At 44.4% G+C, this 17938-nt stretch overlaps 1 protein-coding gene across 2 annotated transcripts in view; it reads left to right on the top strand.

Moving 5' to 3' along the window:
- Nucleotides 1–17938, top strand: part of pomgnt2 (protein O-linked mannose N-acetylglucosaminyltransferase 2 (beta 1,4-)) — a 108499-nt gene that overhangs the window by 3614 nt on the left and 86947 nt on the right. The window contains exon 1 of one of the 2 annotated variants that reach the window (XM_080193954.1): nucleotides 7660–7758. The exons of the other annotated variant lie outside the window; for it this stretch is intronic. The gene's annotated coding sequence lies outside the window, so the exon portion shown is untranslated. Of the gene's footprint in view, nucleotides 1–7659; nucleotides 7759–17938 lie in introns of those variants that run through there. 2 annotated transcript variants of the gene reach the window in all.

Raw genomic sequence — 17938 nt, 5'->3', positions numbered from 1 at the left:
TTCATGGGATGTGGGTATCTCTGGAATGGCCAGCACTTGTTGCTGGTCCCCAAATGCCCTTGAACTGAACCAGGCCACTTCTGAGGACAGTTAAGAGACAGTCTCATTGCTGTGGCTCTGGAGTCACATGTAGGCCAGACCAGGTAAGGGTGACCAATTTCCTTCCCTAAAGGGCATTAGTGAACCAGATGGGTTCTTATGACAGTCATTGATAGTTTCATGGTCACCATTATGGAGATCATGCTTTCAATTCAAGATTTTCATAGAATCGTAGGATCCTACAGTGCAGAAGGAGGCCATTCGGCCCATCAAGTCTGCACAGACCACAGTTCCACTCAGGCCCTATCCCCATAACCTCATGCATTTACCCTAGCTAGTCCTCTTGACATTAAGGGGCAATTTAGCATGGCCAATCTGCACACCTTTGAACTGTGGGGGGGAAACCAAAGAACCCAGAAGAAATCCATGTAGACACGGGGAGAATGTTTGTTTGTGTTTGCACAATGACCCAAGTCGGGAATTGAATCTGGGTTCCTGGCACTGTGAGGCAGCAGTGCTAACCAATGTGCCACTGTGCTGCCCAATTTTATTAATTGAATTTTAATTTCCACCAATTGTCATGTGGGATTTGAAACCATTGCCCCAGGGCATTAACTTGTGCCACTGGATTATCAGCTTAGTGACATTATCACAATACCACTATCTCCCCATTTTATAAGCAAATCCAGACTTTTGAAATTGCTGGGCCACTCCAGAGGAGCATTTAAGAATCAACCACATCACAGTGAGTCTGGAGTCACATACAGACTGTGTAAGAGTGGCAGATTTCCTTCCCCAAAGATGTTAGTGAACCAGACCAATTTTTACGCTAATCCAGCAGTTTCATAGTCACCATTACTGAGAGTCTGTGTTTATGCTTGATTTATTTACAAACTGAATTTAAATTCTCCAGCTGCAGCAGTGGGATTTGAACTCATCATCATATCAATGCCTCTGGATTACTAACCCAGTAACTTAGCCACTATGCTACTCTACCTTATAGCAGTATGAGTTGACGGGATTGAACAGGTTGTGTTTTTATGATCCGACAGCCTCAAGGTCATTTATATCGATTTCGATTTTTGTTTTCGTAATGACACAAACAATATTTGATCTTAAATAATAAACTATCACACAGAAAATCCTCCTCAACTCACTACTGCGGATCATTTTCGATTCATCAATCAGCTACACAGGATGTCCTAACCAGATTTACCAGATTTTAATTCAATTTGCAAAATGATAGTTCCAATTATTTATTACTTTTTCATCTGCACTGACATCTGCAGCTCTGGTAGAAGACAGCAACCTCCCTAATTAGGGAGCTATTCAGGGGGTCATGACATATTTATCTACTTTGCTTCTTCAATACTGACGTTAGTGGCTACAGGGTACTAATTAGATGCACCTGGAAATACCAGAGTGTGCACTTTCTAAAAAAAAAGCCCTTTAATTTGAATGTCTCTTACGGGAATGGTAAGAAACATTCTGTAGTTTGTATGCCATACCCATCTACTCCAGAGAAATGGCCACTAAGCTGAGACTCCCAGTACTGTACTGAGGGAGTGCTGCACTGTCAGGGATATCATCTTTTGACTGAATCTTAAGCCTGGTATCATCTCATCAGTGGGTGTAAAGATTCTGCGGTACCTTTTCAAAGGAGAACAGGGCAGTTCTCCTCGGTGTCCTGGTCAACCATTCCCAGCAGCCAACAACCTGAACAACAGATTATCTGATCACATTTGTTGGTGGAGCCAGCGGTGCACAGAGTGACAACCACATTTCCTACATTTCACCAACGACTACACTTCAGATGTACTGCTACGGTGCAGAGGGACCTGGGGGTTCTTGTGCATGAGTCGCAAAAACGCAGCCTACAGGTGTAGCAGGTGGTCAGGAAGGTAAATGGGATGCTGGCCTTCATAGCGAGGGGGATTGAATATAAAAGTAGGGAGGTCTTGCTGCAACTGTACAGGGCATTGGTGAGGCCGCAGCTGGAGCACTGTGTGCAGTTTTGGTTGCCGCACTTGCGCAAGGATATTTTGGCCTTGGAGGGAGCGCAGAGGAGGTTCACTGATACCGGAGTTGAGGGGGTTGAGCTATGAGGAGAGGCTGAATAGACTGGGCTTGTACTCGTTAGAGTTTAGAAGGATGAGGGGGGATCTCATTGAGTCGTATAAGATGATGAAAGGGATGGATAGGGTAGAGGTGGAGAGGTTCTTCCCGCTCAGAAAGGACAGCAGGACTAGAGGGTACAGCCTCAAGATAAGGGGGGGGGGGTTCAGTTTAGAACAGAGTTGAGGAGGAACTTCTTCACTCAAAGGGTGGTGAATCTCTGGAATTCTCTGCCCGCTGAAGTGGTGGAGGCTACCTCGCTAAATATATTTAAGACGTGGGTACATAGGTTTTTGGTAGGCAAGGGGATTAAGGGTTATGGGGAGAAAGTGGAACTGAGCCACTTCAGATCAGCCATCATCTTATTGAATGGCGGGGCAGGCTCAAAGGGCTAGATGGCCTACTCCTGCTCCTATTTCTTACATTCTTATGTAAGACAGAGAATTTGGCACTCAGCCAAATTTCCTTTCACTGCAGCAAGACCAGAGAATCCCACCAGCATGATCAGCCGGAGAATCCTGCCCAAGATCTCCTTCTTTCCAGACCTTTCTGGATAGTGCCCAGGTGTTTTCTCCTGCAACGATCTCCATCAGGCCCACTACAGGGCTTTTCTGAGGAAATGTTACCCTGGAATGCTATATGGGGCCACTTTTCTGTTGCTCACTTCCTGCTCCTGCTACATCCACAAGGTCAGGTGCTGGTCTGGAAAGCCATGTTATGGCCTTGCACATTACTCTGTTTCATGCCCAATGAATGTTTGCTGCCATTGAATGCAAAATGCACTTTAAGTCACTGTTGTCCCTTTAATGGTGGGTTAAGCAATTCCACCTCCAATTGTGTGAATCCCTGCAAGAAGAGGAACTCATAAAGAATAATTCATTAGGTGCAAATCCAGTGGTTTTATTGGAATGAGGTGGATGCCTCTAATGTGTGACATTAAGAGTTCAGTTACCAGAAAATCTGGACTCTTGTGAGAATATTTAGATTTGATACTCTACTTCATGTGACAAAAGCCCTTTCCTGACTTCCTGCCAGAGATAGGCAGCTGGGACATTTAAACTCAGTATCCTAAAGCTGCCAGATAAAACCAACCATACCCAATATTCCTGTTTCCAGTACCTTAATGATTATTGATACCCAATCTTTGATATGCTGCCTGGGCCCTAAACTCTGGAATTCCTTCCATTCATCTCTCTGTCTGTCTGTCTCTCTCGATCTATCTATCTTTCTCTCTCCCATTTAAGATGCTCCTTAAAACTTCTTTGACTAAGCTTCTGGTTACCTGTGCTAATATGCTCTGTGTCAGATTTAGTTTGATTGTCAATTCTACAAAGAACCCAGGGACATTTCACTGCGTTAAAGCCACTTTATAAAGGTCAGTTGCTTTGCTGTTGCAATATTGTGCATGTTAGAAATTCCTGACAAAAGTTGAAAATCAAGTGAAACCAGCTTTGTTTATCTGTTTGTGATAAATACAAGTGTTGATCAGGCTGCCTCTTGCAGGTGGAGAGTATGAAACTAAATCTCAGTTTAAGAGGTCGGCCATTTAGGACTGAGATGAGGAGAAATTTCTTCCCTCAGTGGGTTGTGAAGATTTGCAATTTTCTATGCAGAAGGTTGTGGATGCTGTGAAGTTGTGTATGTTTAAGACTGAGGCTGACAGATTATTGAACACTAAGGGCATCAAGAGATAGGGAATAGAGTGCGGGAGTGGATGAGGAAGATCAGCCTGAATTCAGGAGAAACCTATTTACCCAGAGACCGATGAGAAGGTGGAACTAGCTACCCTTGAGGTGAATAACATAGATAAAAGAAAACTGGATAAACACTTGGGGGAGAAAGGAACCAAAATAATGTTAATGTTAATTGAGGTGGCTTGTGTGAAGTGTAGGCACTCAGATAGGTGTATGTTGGGACCAATGACCTGTTTCTGTGCTGTGAATTCGATGTAATGTAATATAAATAAACTTGTGCATTTGTCAATCATAGGGTGTTAGAATCATGCTCTTGGTGCAATTTTCACACCACAGAATGTCTGGAAATGTTCTGTCTTCTCGCTGAATTGATTCCAACACTTGAGGTAGCTGATGCGCACTTGCATAAAGAATAAGCTTAAAAGACAGGACTCTGATTGCTCCTCAGAGAACACAACTGTTGTGGCAATTCATTCTTGGCACTGTGCACAAAGCTAGCAGCACGTCTAAGCATCTAAACGAGCTCCGTGAGGAAAACAATTTTATGCATGTCTTGGCGATTTTGCAACCGGATGAGAATTCAAAATAGCTCAAGTGAGAGAAGCTAGAAAACCTTAAGTAGACACAAGTCCACAAAAAAAGCTTTGAGGAATAGATTTGTTTTAATTCCTACTTGCTACAGTTTGTGGGGGTTGGTCAAAACTAAATTGCTAAAGTTCTGTTCAGTACGATTGACCAGCATTTAAAACGTAGGGGGCAGGGGATGGGTGCTAGATTTTCTTCTGAGAATTCAACTCTTCTCAGGCAGTTCCAGAGATTAAATCAATGGAAACTGGATAACACAGAACCTTCATCCTCTAAAAACGTTTGGGAATAAACCAAAGTGGTACCAAACTGCTGTGGGCAGGATCTGAACCAGGTGGGCAGAAATGGACAGATTTCCAAGCTAGTAAGTAACACATTTAGTTTTCCCTATCAGGTCCAGGAGAGAGACTATAGGGCAAAGTACGTGCTGGGTTGCCTGTATTTACCTCAGTACCGTCTAATAGAAGTGGTTGTTCAGGCAGAGGTGGGGACAATGGCAACACTGTTTTAGCAGCTGTATGTACTAAATTTAGTAGGAAATCCCTTCCACACAATATAGGTAAATGCACTTTGCAGGTGTATATTTATATAACAAGTATCCATAACCATTCAGTATGAAACTCTGCAGTTTTCTTCCTTCAAAAAATTTGGAATTCAGACATGCATTTATCAGGTATCACATATCTTAGTGCAGTTACTTATCCAGCAACCATGTTAACCACACAATGAAAATCTCCAGATCTGAAACCACCTCTATCCAGAATGTGACTGGATGTTGCTTGCCCATTGCCATGACATGCCCTATTGATACTACTAGTTATTGGATCCACCTGCTTTCTCCTGCTAGAGTGGTTATTATGATTGGTCAAGCTGACCGTGATGGTAGCACCCTCTCTCAATGTTACTGGTGTTTCCACAGTGCTGGAATTCATCAAACTGACCAACTGTACTCCAACTCTGAAATTCTGCTTTACATCTTACCATTTCACCAGGATGAGATTGCTGGAGGATATAGAGGGGCTGATCAGTGGCAAATGGAATTCAATCAGGGTAAGCATGAGGTGATGCACTTGGACAGGACAAACAAGGCAAGGGAATACATAATGAACGGCAGGACCCTAGGACATACCATGAATCAGAGGGACCTTGGTGCGCATGTATACCGGTCCCTTGATGTTACAGGACAGGTGGATAAAGTGGTTAAGAAGACATACATATACTTGCCTTTATTAGCTGAGGCAGAGAGTTTAAGAGCAGGGAGGTTATGCTGGAACTGTATAAAATGTTGGTTAGGCCGCAGCTACAGTGTTGTGTGCAATTCGTGAATTCACATTATAGGAGGGATGTGATAGCACCGGAAAGGGCGCAGAGGAGATTTACCAGGATGTTGCCAGGGCTGGAGAGTTTTAGTTATAAAGACTTATAAAGATTGAATAGACTGGGGCTGTTTTCCTTGGAGCAGAGGAGACTGAGGGGGGGGACATGATTGAGATGTATAAAATTATGAGGGACGTAGATGGACAGGAAGAAACTTTTCCCCTTGGTGGAGGGATCAACGACCAGGAGGCAGAGATTTAACGTAAAGGGCAGGAGGTTTAGAGTGGATGTGAGGAAAAACTCACACCTCAAAGGATGGTAGAAGTCTGGAACTCTCTGCCTGAAAGGGTGTGGAGGCAGAGACCGTATACCATTTAAGAAATATTTAGATGTGCACTTGCGATGCCCAGGCATACAAGGGAAATTAGAATAGTTCTAATTTCCCTTGTTTATCTTTGACTGGTGCAGATGCGATGGGCCAAAGGGTCTTTTTCTGTGCAGTATACCTCCGTGATCAAAAGGCGCACAAAAGAAGTTAACATTCACATGTACACACACACTGTGAGGACAAATATTGAGGTCACAGTGTAACAGCAGTGTCCATTCTCATTGTTTGTTGGGGGACTAGCAGAATAAATACGTGGGGCTATGGGGATAAGGGCTGGGAGGAACTGTGGATGGTGCAGACCCGAAAGGCCAAATGGCTTCCTTCTGCACTATAGGGAATTCTATGGAATTCTGTTACTAACAGCACAGGTCTGCTTCCTGCTATTTGTCTGATGGGGCTTTGATTTGAAGTGTTACATGGTGCTAAGTAAAAAGACTATCCCTAGCTCTAATGAAAGGCCATTAATCTAACACATTAGCCCTGTTTTTCTCCATAGATGCTGACTGACTGGCTGAGCATTTCCAGCACTTTGTTTTTGTTTAAGGTTTATTTATTAGTCACAAGTAAGCTTACATTAACTCTGCAATGAAGTTACTGTGAAAATCCCCTAGTCGCCACACTCTAGTGCCTGTTCGGGTACACTGAGGGAGAATTTAGCATGGCCAATGCACCCTAACCAGCATCCTTTCACACAGAGGGAAACCGGAGCACCTGAAGAAAACCCAGGCAGACATAGGGAAAACATGAAGACTCCATACAGACAGTGACCCAATCAGAATTCAAATCCAGGCCCCTGGTGCTGTGGGCAGCAGTGCTAACCACTGTGCTGCCCTAACCTCTTCAAATTCTACTAAGAGCCAAGGTGATTGGTCAACATTAGTTGAATCCTGGAGTTGAACCCTAGACACATCTTGGCACAGCAAAGCTCCATCTGCAATCAAGGAGGATTAGTTCAGTTCCAAGGTACCATGTCTGGGCATGCGAATTTGCAACCAGCTCAATCCAAAATATTTCAACAAATTCAAAGGAGCTCAATCATTAAAAACTACTGAGTGGACCTTACTTTGAGAGGAAAATGTCGAGTACAACAACATTTTTCTGGTTCTGCTTTTTTCCCTGCATGAATGCTAGTTTTTGAGCAGTCTTTCTCTCCTTTGTACACTGTGATGGCTACTGCATCTACTCTCATAGCTGAATTCCCAGCTCCTGATGGAAAGTTTTGGTAACCTGCCCAAGATAACAAACAGAAAACCTTTCTGTAGACTGCTCTTTCACACCTTCCAAAAATGGTGCACAAAGTGAGATCTCGTTTTAGCTTTTAATTTAAGAAAAATGTGAATATGTGGAACAAAAATGAATAAGTAAATAGATAACATTGTTATAGAACAGTTATACTAACCCACTCAAATGAAAACTATAAACCCCAAATATTACGCTATTATTTTGTAGGTAACCTTCTCAATGCTTGTTATTCTTTACTTGTAATCTTTTTCTAACCACAGGAGCTAGCCAGTCATGCCCGATTTCCTCTTAAGTTTCCAGCTTGACCTGACTCAACTCTCAATCAGCTCCCAAGCTTTTGAACAGACCTAACTGATTTAAAGTTGAACAGTTGCCAGGGTTTGTTGATTTTTTAAAATTACATATTCAACAGCAAATGTTGCATGTATCCATGATTGCAAAATTCCATGCAATGTAGGCTTGTTTGGATGCAGCTCAACTCCTCCCTCAAGCCTCAGAGATAACCCACAATGCTTGGCAGCATTTGTACTGAGGAAGGCTGGGGGGCATAATTCTGACTGCAGCTGGTATTAACCTCATTTTAAAGGGGGACTACAAAGTCATTTATAGCATATGTGGGTTTTTGTTCCATCCCTTAAGCCATTATTATGTGGGAGCAATACGGAATTTGACTTTGATTTCAATCACAATAGACCATTCCAGTTCTGCTTGAATAATGAACTTTTCCTAAGTTCCAGTTGCAACTAAAAGAAGGATTGCATTTCTGTAGCACCTTTGATAATGTAGTCACTGCTGTTGTGTAACAAACAAATCCCAGAAATAAGAACGTAAGAACATAAGAAATAGGAGCAGGAGTAGGCCATCTAGCCCTTCGAGCCTGCCCCGCCATTCAATAAGATCATGGCTGATCTGTCGTGGCTCAGTTTCACTTTCCCGCCCTCTCCCCATAACCCTTAATCCCCTCTCTTATCAAGAACCCATCAACCCGCTTCTTAAAAATATTTAGCGAGGCAGCCTCCACCACTTCAACGGGCAGAGAATTCCAGAGATTCACCACCCTTTGAGTGAAGAAGTTCCTCCTCAACTCCGTTCTAAACCGCCTCCCCTTTATCTTGAGGCTGTGCCCCCTAGTCCTACTGTCTTTTTTGAGCGGGAAGAGTCTCTCCACCTCTATCCTATCCATCCCATTCATCATCTTATACGTCTCAATGAGATCTCCCCTCATTCTTCTCAACTCTAACGAGTACAAGCCTAGTTTATTCAGCCTCTCCTCATAGCTCAACCCCCTCAACTCCGGTATCAGCCTAGTAAACCTCCTCTGCACTCCCTCCAAGGCCAAAATATCCTTGCGCAGGTGCGGCGCCCAAAACTGCACACAGTACTCCAGCTGCGGCCTCACCAATGCCCTATACAGCTGCAGCAAGACCTCCCTACTTTTATATTCAATCCCCCTCGCTATGAAGGCCAGCATCCCATTCGTCTTCCTGACCACCTGCTGCACCTGCAAGCTGGGTTTTTGCGACTCATGCACAAGGACCCCGAGGTCCCTCGGCACCGTTGCCTGCTGCAGTTTTTCACCACGTAAGTAATAGTCCTTCCCACCATTCTTCCTACCAAAGTGGACCACCTCACACTTGCCAACATTAAATTCCATTTGCCATTTCCTGGCCCATTCGCCCAGCCTATCTAGATCCTTCTGCAGACTCTCCACACCCTCTGCACAATTTGCCTTTCCCCCAATCTTGGTGTCATCAACAAATTTCGACACCCTACACTCGGTTCCCTCCTCCAGATCATCTATATAAATGGTAAATAGCTGAGGCCCCAGTACCGACCCCTGGGGCACCCCACTAGTCACCAACCGCCAATCCGAATAGCACCCATTGACCCCCACTCTCTGCCTCCTATTTGACAACCAATCCTCTATCCACGCTAACACCCTACCCCCAACTCCATGTCCCCTGACCTTCTGCAATAACCTCTTTTGAGGTACCTTGTCAAACGCCTTCTGAAAATCCAGAAAGACCACATCCACCGGCTCTCCTCTATCCACTGCCCTAGACACATCCTCATAGAACTCCAGTAAATTTGTCAGACACGACTTCCCTTTAATGAAACCGTGTTGCGTCTGCCTTATCAAGCAATTCCCTTCAAGATGCCTCGCAATTTCCTCCTTAATGACGGATTCTAACATTTTACCTACCACAGACGTTAAACTAACCGGCCTATAATTCCCCGCCTTTTGCCTGGCACCCTTCTTAAACAACAGCGTAACATTAGCCGTTTTCCAATCTTCCGGCACTTCCCCGGAATCCAGCGACGTCTGGAAAATAACCACCAAGGCATCCACTATAACCTCCGCCATTTCTTTCAGAACCCTCAGGCGCATTCCATCCGGTCCTGGGGACTTGTCCACAATCAGCCCCTCCAGTCTGTCGAGCACCACCTCTCTAGTAACAGTAATGTCATTAAGACCCTCCAGTCCTACCACCTTTCCATCGCTAACACCCGGCAAATTATTCACGTCCTCCTCCGTGAAGACAGAAACAAAAAAGTTATTCAAGACCTTAGCCATATCCCCATCCCCTACCACTAGGTCCCCTTTCTCATCCTCTAAAGGACCAATGTTCACCCTAGCCAGCCTCTTCCTTTTTATATATTTATAAAAACTCTTGCTATCCTTTTTTATATTAAGTGCTAGCCCAGCTTCATAGCTTCTCCTACCCTCCTTTATCAACTTCTTTGTCAATCTTTGTTGACATTTAAACCTTTCCCAATCCTCTTCTCGCCCACTACTCTTAGCTACTCTAAATTCCTCCGCTTTTAATTTAACACTTTGCTTCACCTCCTTCGTTATCCACGGCTTATTACCTCTCCTCCTACGGTCCTTTTTGACCATCGGAATAAATTTCTGCTGAGCACCAAGAAAGATCTCCTTAAAGATCCTCCACTGCTCCTCAGCAGACCTACCTTCCAACGCGCTCCCTCAGTCCACATTCGCCAATTCTTCTCTCATCCTACCATACTCCCCTCTATTCAAACAAAAGACGCGTGTCCGGGAACCCACTTTCTCCTCCTCCATCTGCAACAGAAACTCCACCATACAATGATCACTCTCTCCAAGAGGATCCTTCACCGCAAGGTCCCTAATTCTACCCGCCTCATTACATAGCACCAGATCCAAGATAGCTCGCTCCCTCGTCGGCTCCAACACACACTGTTCAAGGAAATTATCCCGGCAGCATTCCAAGAACTCCTCCTCGAGCCCACCTCGTCCAACATGGGTCGACCAATCAATATGCAGATTGAAATCCCCCATAACTACTGCCGTCCCAATCCTGCACGCCGCACTTATTTGCACGTTAACAGCCCGCCCCACCTCCAGATCATTATTCGGGGGCCTATAGACGACACCCACCAGCGTCTTCCTCCCTTTGCTGTTCCTAATCTCCACCCACAACGATTCCACTTTCTGCTCTTTGGCTCCGATATCATCCCTTGCTACCACCTTGATACTATCCTTAATCAGCAGAGCTACGCCACCCCTTCTTTCCTCCTGCCTATCCTTCCTAAACACTTGATAGCCCTGTACATTCATCTCCCAGTCCCTGTCACCTTGCAGCCACGTCTCTGTAATGGCCACCAGATCGTATCCATTTGTGTCGATCTGCGCCACCAGCTCATCCACTTTATTCCGAATGCTTCGTGCATTCAGATAAAGCGCTTTCATCCCAGCCTTCACCTGGACCCTATTTGCCATAACGCCACCAATTGGGACATCCTCGGCCTCTTCCCTTACCTGTACCCTCTCCTTAACTTTAGACCTCGTAACGTCACCTACCCTCGCACCCTTCCCCCCCCAATTAGTTTAAAGCCCTGTCTACAGTCCTCTTTACTCGATTCGCCAGCACTCTGGTCCCAGCACGGTTCGGACCAACCCCATCCCGCCCGAACAAGTCCCACCTACCCCAATACTGATGCCAATGCCCCATAAATTCGAACCCATTCCTCCCACACCAATCCCTGAGCCACCCATTCACTTCCTTTATCCTGTCAACCCTACGCCCGTCTGCACTCGGTTCAGGCAGTAGCCCAGAGACGACCACCTTGTCGGTTCTACTTTTTAATTCCATTCCCAGCTTCTCATACTCCCTCCCCAGATCCTCAGTCCGCACTTTGCCTATGTCGCCGGCACCCACATGTACTACAACGACCGGGTTCTCACCCTCCCACTCCAGATTCCTCTGCAGCCCAGCTGCGACATCCCGTACCCGAGCACCAGGCAGACAACACACCCTTCTGTGCACTTTGTCATTGTGACAAAGGACAGTGTCAATACCCTTCACCCCACTATCCCCAATCACTACTACGTTCCTTTTCCCCTTCTCTTTGCCTATGTCCTGCTGCATCACTGTACCGTGTGCAGTTTGCTCACCAACCTCACCTGCCTCGTCCTCTTCCAGAGTGGAAGCAAGAACCTCAAACCTGTTATGCAGATTAAGAGGCTGAGGCCTTCTCTCCTCACCCCCCTTCCTCCTCCCAGCAGCCCCCTTTTGTCCCTGACCCTTCGATTTAGCCAGTCTAGGGGGGGTGGATGTCACTTGCACCCCATTGACAATGCCACCCTCTCTCCCCCTGATGAGCCTCAGTGTCTGTAGCTCAGAGGCCAGCTCATCCACCTTGAGCTGGAGCTCTTCCAGCAACCTGCACTTCCTGCAGACATGGTCACTGGGAAGGACCCTGGGGTCCACCAGTTCCCACATCATACAGAAACCACACATCACATGCCCCTCCGTTATTCACTGTAATTTTTTATGGGGAAAAATTTTTTTCCTTGTTTCTTGCTGTAGTAGTTTTGAAAAAATTTTTTTTCCTTGTTTTTTCAAACAAACTCACCTGGCCTTTTTTCCTTCCAGCCCTTTTTGATATTAAGCCCTATTAGCTCACTCTGCTTCCCACTCACTCCGCTGCCCGCTCAGACACTGCCTGCTGTCTACACCAGGCCTCCTTTTAAACCTGGCGCTGATTTAAAGCAGGCTGGTCCACAAATGCCTTTTAACCACTCCCTCAGAATTCTTAAAGCAGTAAATACAATATACTCAGATAAAAGCAAAATACTGGTGATATTGGAACCTGAAACAAACAAAAAATGTTGGGAAAAACTCAGCAGGTCTGACAGCATCTGCTAAGAGAGAAAATGGAGCCAATGGCCCTGATTTTACTGGCACAGCCACCCCGAAATCGGGATGAGCAAGGCTTGCAGAACGGCCTCATGCGCGATATTATGAGCCTTGAGCAGCCTTACCGGTAAAATCAGGGCCAATGTTTCAAGTCAGGAATGGCCCTTCAGAATTCTCAGCGGATTAGGCAGCATCTGTCAAAACCAAAACAAGAGTTAACATTTCTGGTTGCTGACCTTTTAGCAGAACAGTTGTGCAAAGTTAACTTGCTTTCTCCCTCCACTGAAACCATCTGACCAGCAGGATCTCTGCTTTTATTTCAGATGTCCAGCACCCACAATTTGCACACAGCAATCTCCCACACAAAACAACGTGATAATAACCAGTGGATAATCTGTCTTAGCGATGTTAGGTGAGGGATAAATATCGGCAGGGACACTGTGGAAAATGCCTATGCTCTTAGAACAGAGAAAATTACAGCCCAGGATCAGGCCCATTGGCCCTCCAAGTCTGCATTGACCATGCTGCTTTCTTCAAAATAGCGTTGTGGGATCTTTCATATAAATCTGAGAGAACAGGCAGCTCCCTGTTTTAATACCTCACTCTAAACACAATACCTCAACTGGAAGTTATGTTTAGTTCTGAACACTGTACTGAACTGCACTGCACTAAAAGGAATGAACAGTCCTTCTTATGAACGGTATGCTTTGTCTGTACAGCGCAAAAGAAACAATACTTTTAACTGTATGCTCATATATGTGACAACAAATCAACAGATGCACCATAGAAAGCATTCTTTCTGGTTATATCACAGCTTGGTATGGCTCCTGCTCTGCCCAAGACTGCAAGGAATTACAAAAGGTTGTGAATGTTGCCCAATCCATCATGCAAACCAACCTCCCATCCACTGACTCTGTCTACATTTCCTGCTGCCTCAGCAAAGCAGTCAGCATAATCAAGGGCCCCACGCACCTCAGATATACTCTCTTCCACCTTCTTCCATTAGGAAAGAGGTACAAAAGTCTGAGGTCAAGTACCAACTGACTCAAGAACAGCTTCTTCCCTGCTGCTATCAGACTTTTGAGTGGACCTTGCATTAATTTGATCTTTCTCTACACCCTAACAATAACTGTAACACTACATTCTACACTCTCTCATTTCCTTCGCTATGAACGGTATGTTTTGCCTGTATAGCACACAAGAAACAATGCTTTTCACTGTATGTTAATACATGTGACAATAATCAAATCAAAGCAAAGAATTTAGCATAGCCAATGCACTTAACCAACACATCTTTATAGGTGGGCCAAATGAGGCTAATGAAAGCATATAAAATCATGAGTTTAAAACACTAGCACAACACTGATGTGGAGTGAGTGATCTTAGACTAAAGAATGTATTAACAAGAGACTGTCAGTTTAGAAGGCAGTTTGATTAGACAACAAGAATTGTTCATTTATACAGGTATTTTCAATATCGAATGGACATAGCTTATTTCTCAGAATGTATTTTGTAACACTTCAGCCCACAGCAAGACTTTGCAAGGTTTGGTGGGATGAGGCACTCAGGAGGGAACCATATCTTTGTAGAACAATACACTGTTGAATGTGAACATTTTTATAAGTAGATGCGGGGAACAAAATGGCTTCCAAGGCCAGCTCAGTGAATAGGAGCTATACAAAGTCAGGCTGATAACACTGGTGCAGCCAGGCACTAGCAACTTCTCAGGGTCTGGCTTATAGTGACGTGAAAATGAATGTGTTGCTGGGTAACTGAGGGAGGTAACACCTAAATTAAAGACAAATAAGATCCCATGAGGTCAAGATGTAAATTGTTATTGGCTGGAGTTGGTGACAAGGATGGTTATTGACTGATTTGTATTAATTTTTACTGAATAATACCCACCGGAACGGTGGGAAATGAGATCCTAAGAAAAGTATAATCGGCTTTATAGAGGCATTGTACTTTAGGGTGGTAATGGGTTTGCCAGAGCCTTCTAGTGGAGTGTTGTGCCAACTTATGTCATTCTCCTATTCGATCGATTGGTCAGTAAAGTAGCATTGCCAATAACATCTTTGAATCAGGACACTGAGTTCATGAGTCTTGTGTTTAGCTAAAGTTTTAAACGTTTATTTATTAGCCAAAATAAGACTTACATTAACACTGCGCTGAAGTTACTGTGAAATTCCCCTAGTTGCCATACTCCAGCGCCTGTTCAGGTCAATGCACCTAACCAGCACATCTTTCAGACTGTGAAAGGAAACCGGAGCACCTGGAGGAAACCCATGCAGACATGGGGAGAATGTGCAAACTCCGCACAGACAGTGACCCAAGCCAGGAATCGAATCTGGGTCCCTGGCGCTGTGAGGCAGCAGTGCTAACACTGTGCTACTATGTTTAGCAATACACGGTCTCAAAAGAAAATTCCCATCAACAGGGAGGAAACTTAGACAGACACAGGGAGAACATGTCAACTATGCACAGTCACCCAAGTCGGGAATTGAACCCAGGTCCTTGGCACTGTGAGGCAGCAGTGCTAACCACTGTGCCACCATGCCACCCATAATCGCAGTCTCTATACCCTCTCCAGTATACAGGCAGTTTTCCAAGTTCCCACTCACCTGTCAGCAACTTGATCATTGCAAGATTTTTGAGTACACGATTAGATCTCTGATTTGCATTCCCGATGGACAAGACCCCCCGCAGAAGTAGGGAACTTATTTCTGCAAAGTCCTTATGCATCAATATTAGCTGTTAGATGGCTACATGGCTAACAGGTGCAGTAGCATAAGCAAGAATGACAGAACCATGACAATATGCAGCAGATAGCTAACCTTAATTTTATGTAGCATGCTGATCTGTAAATGCTGAACAATTAATAAATTCAAGAAACAACCTGCAGGGATTTTACATTATTGATATTTCAGAAAAGGATGAGGAAGGGGTTAGAATTCTTACAGTAAATGGCCAACAAAGACCGAAAAGGTCACATGGTAACTTGACCCCAATAAAATCTTCTGCAGAGTCCACACTGCAGGCAAGCAGCAGCTAATAGATTGTCAATTAACAGAACAGTGGATAAATGAGCTGCTGCGGTGAGCAACAGACGGCAGCTAATGGCACTGGAAAAATATCAGAATTGGCTGGCGTGCAACCAGATCTGCGATGCCATCATTTGCAGACAACTGGTTTACAAAAAAAAATTGAACTATTCACTTTACAAATAAAATGAAGGTACTTTTTGCAGACAGAGGGGAATCTAGCATGCAGAGAAAGAGGAAGTGAGTTTCCTCACAATCTCAGAATGTTCCAAATCAATTCAGAGCCAATGACAAACTTTCGACTGTTGGAATGTATGAAATACAGCACCCAATTTGTACACAGCAAACTCACACCAACAGTAATATATAAATAACCAGAGAATAAATTTTTATTGATCCTTTTTATTAATATTGAGGCAGCATGGTGGCACAGAGGGTTTGCATTGCTTGCTCACTGTGCCAGGGACCGGGTTTGATTCCCAGCTTGGGTCACTGTCTGTGTGGAGTTTGCATATTCTCCCCGTGTTTGCGAGGGTTTCCTCTGGGTTTTCCGGTTTCCTTCCACACTCCAAAGATGTGCGGGTTAGGTGGATTGGCCATTTTAAATTGTCCCTTACTGTCAGGGGAACTAACTAGGATAAATGCATGGAGATGTGGGGATAAAGTCTGGGTGGGATAGTGTTTGGTGCAGACGCGATGGGCCGAATGGCCTCCTCCTGCACTGTGAATTCTATAATTGATGGAGATATAAATATTGGCAAATCAGTTGGGGAAATTCCCCCTGCTTTTCTTTGAAAATGCATGATAAATCCACCTGAGAGAGCAAATGAGGGCTTGGTTTAATATCTCACCAAAACGACAACATCTCAAATAGTGCAGCGATTGCCTTGTATTGCGTTGGAAGTGTCAGCCTGGATTTTATATTCAAGTCTCAAAATTGAGTTTTGAACCCACAGTGACTCTGGTGAGAATGTTATCAGCTGAGCCATACCTGGCTGGTGCTGCCTTTACTCTGCCTTAACTGGAACTGGCCAACACCCTTGACAACAAGGTGTCTTTCACACAATGGACAAATGCATACTGATGATCCACAATATCCAATCCCATAACATTACACAGACTCTGCGTTAGGTTCCACCAACCTCCTAGCACCTTGATCTCAGCCCTTTCAATCAAGAAGCTGGAAGGAAGAACCTGTAGGAATGTGCTCAACAAAAGAAAGCAGAAAGGTCAACACAGGAATCAGGCCACGTATACAAGCAGACACTTGGCAGTACATAATGTCAATATTGCTGAAAGGGAAGACATGCTGTTGAAGTTTTCCATCTTGCACAACAACACCAACTTTCAAATGATCGCAGCAAATTAAACTGCAGGAATAAAGGGTTTTGGTTGGTTGGCAGGTCAATCATAGAAAGCATTCTTTCTGGTTGTATCAGAGCTTGGATGGCTCCTGCTTTGCCCAAAACTGCAAGGAAATACAAAAGGTCATAAATGAAGCCCAGTCCATCACGCAAACCAGCCTCCCATCCAGTGACTCTACTACCCTGGCAAAGCAGCCAGCAGAATTAAAGATCCCGTACAACCCAGACATTCTCCCACCTTCTTCCATTGGGAAACATATAAGAGACTGAGGACACATACCAACCGACTTAAGAGCAGCTGCTGCCTTCCGAAGTTTGAATGGACCTACCTCATTTTCAGTTGATCTTTCTCTAGCTATAACTGTAGCACTACATTCTGCACTCTCCTTTCCTTCTTTATGAACAGTATGCTTTGTATAGTGTTCAAGAAACAATACTTTTCACTGTATCCCAATACATGTGACAATAAGAAATCAAATCAAATCAACTCTAGCTGGGGCGTTGTCATGGAGAAAGCAACTGGGAACTATTGTGTGTCAGGCTGCACCTGCTGAACAATCATGAGTGTGCTAATAGCAACACTAACAACCAATTTAAGATATTCTGTTGAGATGATAACATGGCTCATTTACACTTGCTGCAAGCAACATGCATTCATACATATGGACCTGTTTTCTGTGAACAAAAAGAATATGTTCAAGCCTTGTGTCTATTTTGAGTACCCACAAGTTTGGGAAATGATAGTTCCCCAGTTCTTTTCATTTGAAATTTGGCATTCTTGTTGTTGTTTTGATGAGTGCAAGATGAAAAGCTTCAACAGTGGGTTCCCTTACAGTCATCCAAGCAGTGTCATAAACAACATCAAATCGTATAAAAATTCGTATCAGAAGGAAGAGAGGCAAGATTGGAGGAGAGTTTGGGGTCAGAACCCACTTTCAATGCCATCCTGCCCTTTTTGGTCTCGAGTAGTGGG

Source organism: Carcharhinus amblyrhynchos, chromosome 8 (genome assembly GCF_965287045.1).
Source record: "Carcharhinus amblyrhynchos chromosome 8, sCarAmb.v2.hapA, whole genome shotgun sequence".
NCBI lineage: Eukaryota > Metazoa > Chordata > Chondrichthyes > Carcharhiniformes > Carcharhinidae > Carcharhinus > Carcharhinus amblyrhynchos.
This window is presented reverse-complemented; position numbering and strand designations above follow the sequence as displayed.